The sequence below is a fragment of the Procambarus clarkii genome, chromosome 30, assembly GCF_040958095.1.
Source record: "Procambarus clarkii isolate CNS0578487 chromosome 30, FALCON_Pclarkii_2.0, whole genome shotgun sequence".
Taxonomy (NCBI): domain Eukaryota; kingdom Metazoa; phylum Arthropoda; class Malacostraca; order Decapoda; family Cambaridae; genus Procambarus; species Procambarus clarkii.
Window position 1 is genome coordinate 1991846 of NC_091179.1, and position 5000 is coordinate 1996845.

The 5000-nt window shown below is 46.0% G+C and overlaps 1 protein-coding gene across 2 annotated transcripts in view; it reads right to left on the reverse strand.

The window, feature by feature from the left end:
* Window positions 1-4475, reverse strand: part of LOC123765533 (aminopeptidase N) — a 126719-nt gene extending 122244 nt beyond the window's left edge. The window contains exon 1 of one of the 2 annotated variants that reach the window (XR_011230015.1): window positions 4431-4475. The gene's annotated coding sequence lies outside the window, so the exon portion shown is untranslated. The remainder of the gene's footprint in view (window positions 1-4430) is intronic. The other variant, XM_069333850.1, reaches the window with a different exon arrangement.
* Window positions 4476-5000: the final 525 nt, after the last annotated feature.

Consider the following 5000-nt stretch of genomic DNA (forward strand, 5'->3'; position numbering starts at 1 on the left):
AACCAGGCATCACGACAACATAACACACAACCAGGCATCACGACAACATAACACACAACCAGGCATCACGACAACATAACACACAACCAGGCATCACGACAACATAACACACAACCAGGCATCACGACAACATAACACACAACCAGGCATCACGACAACATAACACACAACCAGGCATCACGACAACATAACACACAACCAGGCATCACGACAACATAACACACAACCAGGCATCACGACAACATAACACACAACCAGGCATCACGACAACATAACACACAACCAGGCATCACGACAACATAACACACAACCAGGCATCACGACAACATAACACACAACCAGGCATCACGACAACATAACACACAACCAGGCATCACGACAACATAACACACAACCAGGCATCACGACAACATAACACACAACCAGGCATCACGACAACATAACACACAACCAGGCATCACGACAACATAACACACAACCAGGCATCACGACAACATAACACACAACCAGGCATCACGACAACATAACACACAACCAGGCATCACGAACATATGACACACTACCAGGCATCACAACAATATGACAAACTACCAGGCATCACGACAACATAACACACAACCAGGCATCACGACAACATAACACACAACCAGGCATCACGAACATATGACACACTACCAGGCATCACAACAATATGACAAACTACCAGGCATCACGACAACATAACACACTACCAGGCATCACAACAACGTAGGACACAACTAGGAATCACGACCACATGACACACTACCAGGCATCTCGACAAGATGACAAACTATCAGGCACCACGACAACATAACACACTACCAGGCATCACCACAATATGACAAACTACCAGGCATCACGACCACATGACCCACTACCAGGCATCACGACAACATAAACTACCAGGCATCACGACAACATAAACTACCAGGCATCACGACAACATAAACTACCAGGCATCACGACAACATAAACTACCAGGCATCACGACAACATAAACTACCAGGCATCACGACAACATAAACTACCAGGCATCACGACAACATAAACTACCAGGCATCACGACAACATAAACTACCAGGCATCACGACAACATAAACTACCAGGCATCACGACAACATAACACACTTCTAGGCATCAGGACAACATGACATGACACGGGCTCATCAAAGCCCTTGCTACTTGGAACTTTTTGTTCCAGGTAGCGAATCTTAACAACAACAAATCCGATAAGCCATCGTCTTTATTGGCTAAACCTGTAGGATGAAGAATGTTGCCTTCTCTCTGATTGGCCAAACGAAAAGCCCTAGGGACATCTAGTGAGACTAAAGTGAACTAATTGAAAATTACTAATAACTTCGCAAGAACACCTACTTGAATCGTATGTAGGGCTTTTCTTAGTAAGTACTTAAGAACCTTTGTAGCGCACCTACTCACGAAGAAATACATGGAGCTTCGTGAATCTAGGTCCTGGGAATTGACATAATCCCAACACTTGTACCACAAGGTCATGTAAACATGATAACATCATCAGCATATAGGAGGCTAAAAACATAAAAACGTCATTTAAGAATTTAAATAAGAAGACTCTCAAATCTATACCCACCACTTATGTAAGTCCATTACTTAAGTGTGTGTAGCACTGCCATTGAACCCACGCATTGTGAATAAAAAACGAAAACTGAAAACGTAATTCAACTCTATTAGTATCTGAACTAATGCCTCAACTACGAGGACACAGCCAGAGAACTCATCCCTCACTACCTTAGAGGAGAAAACAAGGAAATATGATAACTACATTCCCAAGGAATATAGAAAATGGGCGAAAGAAACCTCGTCTCGAAAGAAACAGGGGGGGGGGGCCTCGTAGCCTGGTGGATAGCACGCAGGATTCGTAATTCTGTGGCGCGGGTTCGATTCCCGCACGAGGCAGAAACAAATGGGCAAAAGTTTCTTTCACCCTGAATGCCCCTGTTACCTAGCAGTAAATAGGTACCTGGGTGTTAGTCAGCTGTCACGGGCTGCTTCCTGGGGGTGGAGGCCTGGTCGAGGACCGGGCCGCGGGGACACTAAAAAGCCCCGAAATCATCTCAAGATAACCTCAAGATAACCTATTTAAATTAAATAGAGGTTGAACAAAGGGGGACATCGGTGGAAGGTGGACCTTGCAATGGAGTCCAAGTGACGTAAGTAAACTCTCGTTCCTTGTACGGGGCCCTGTAAGGAGTCTGACAGCTGAGTGGACAGCGCTTCGGATTCGTAGCCCTGAGGTTTCGGATTCGACCTCGGTGGAGGCGAAACGAATGGGCAGTTTCCTTCACCCTGATGTCCCTGTTACCTAGCATTAGATAGGTACTTGGGAGTTAAACAGCTGCTACGGGCTGCTTCCTAGGGGTGTGTAACAAAAAGGAGGTCTGGTCGTGGATCGGGCCGCGGGAACGCTAAGCCTTTTCTCAAAATAACCTCAAGATAACCTCAAGATAACGGGTGGTTGGTGAGCGGTAAACAATGACAAGGTTAATAGTGAGAGAGGTAATTTGCATACCTAGTATAAACGGCAAAGGAACCGGCACATGAAGCGCTAGATACCCCCCCCCCCCCTCTCCTCCCCATCAGTCACAGATAGGTAAGCAGTGAGTGGAAGCACTAATAGGTAAGCACGAGTAGAGCGGGAATCCACAATGTGAGAGTACACACTTTCCACCCACATTTGGCCATCGAGAGTACATTCTGTCCCAAACGTTACAATGCGGTTACCTTGAGATGATTCCGAGGATCACCTTTCCAGCGGCTCAGTCTCTGACCAGACCTTTTGCTTGGTGGTCTGGTCAACCAGGAGGTTGAATGCAGGAATCCTTTGAGCGTTTTATGGAGTTCTCGTTTGAACAGCGTGGGAGTACATACTGTCCACCACACAAGGACAGCCAGAGTACTTACTGTCCACCACACAAGGACAGCCAGAGTACATACTGTCCACCACACAAGGACAGCCAGAGTACTTACTGTCCACCACACAAGGACAGTCAGAGTACATACTGTCCACCACACAAGGACAGTCAGAGTACATACTGTCCACCACACAAGGACAGTCAGAGTACATACTGTCCACCACACAAGGACAGTCAGAGTACATACTGTCCACCACACAAGGGCAGTCAGAGTACATACTGTCCACCACACAAGGGCAGTCAGAGTACACACTGTCCACCACACAAGGATAGCAAGAGTACATACTGTCCACCACACAAGGATAGCAAGAGTACACACTGTCCACCACACAAGGACAGCCAGAGTACACACTGTCCACCACACAAGGATAACAAGAGTAAACACTGTCCACCACACAAGGACAGCCAGAGTAAACACTGTCCACCACACAACGACAGCCAGAGAACACACTGTCCACCACACAAGGACAGCCAGAGTACATACTGTCCACCACACAAGGACAGCCAGAGTACTTACTGTCCACCACACAAGGACAGTCAGAGTACATACTGTCCACCACACAAGGACAGTCAGAGTACATACTGTCCACCACACAAGGACAGTCAGAGTACATACTGTCCACCACACAAGGACAGTCAGAGTACATACTCTCCACCACACAAGGGCAGTCAGAGTACATACTGTCCACCACACAAGGGCAGTCAGAGTACACACTGTCCACCACACAAGGATAGCAAGAGTGCACACTGTCCACCACACAAGGATAGCAAGAGTGCACACTGTCCACCACTCAAGGATAGCAAGAGTACATACTGTCCACCACACAAGGATAGCAAGAGTACACACTGTCCACCACACAAGGATAACAAGAGTAAACACTGTCCACCACACAAGGACAGCCAGAGTAAACACTGTCCACCACACAAGGACAGCCAGAGAACACACTGTCCACCACACAAGGATAGCAAGAGTAAACACTGTCCACCACACAAGGACAGCCAGAGAACACACTGTCCACCACACAAGGATAGCAAGAGTAAACACTGTCCACCACACAAGGACAGCCAGAGTAAACACTGTCCACCACACAAGGATAGCAAGAGTAAACACTGTCCTCCACACAAGGATAGCAAGAGTACACACTGTCCACCATACAAGGACAGCCAGAGAACACACTGTCCACCACACAAGGACAGTCAGAGTACATACTGTCCACCACACAAGGACAGCCAGAGTACACACTGTCCAAGACACAAGCACAGTGAGATTACACGCAGTACCCCACACAAGGACAGCGAGAGTACACACAGAACAACATCTACCCACATTATGCACCTGTCCACCTCCTTCCTTCCATCCCAAGAAATTCTTCGCACCTTCAACCTCTCGCAATAACTCCTCACAGCGAGTTTTCTCTAAGTGTTTTACATCACAGTGCACACAGTGTAATGCAGTCTTACCTGTTCTATGACGTACAAGGTGGGAATGGCTTTAGAGACAATGAAGCCAGCTATATAAGACATGCTCATATCTTATCACTGGCAGCCATTGGGAAATTCTAACTATCATGAAAACTATATTGACACATAATCATGTTGGCCACACTGTTGACTGTGACCGGTATAATATAAATTATATTTGTTATGTCTATTACATGTTCTTTGATAAACAATAGTCACCTTGCTAAAGGTAGTGAATCACATTATGCGCCCAGGAAAACATATATTAACTATTGCGAAATTTAGAGAGTAGTCGAACTTTTAAGTCATGCATCATTATGGAAAAATTTGAAAACATTTGTGAAATGATTGTCTGATTTGTAATTTTTGTATTCATTTTTTGTATTTTTGTATTTTTGAGGATTTTGTATTCACTCATACCCACACACATGCACTCTCGCAGACACACGCACTTACACATACACACACAGTGCCTCTAGGCTAATCCCAGAACTGAGAGGCATGAGTTACGAAGAAAGGCTGCGAGAAATGCACCTCACAACATTAGAAGACAGAAGAGTAAGGGGAGAT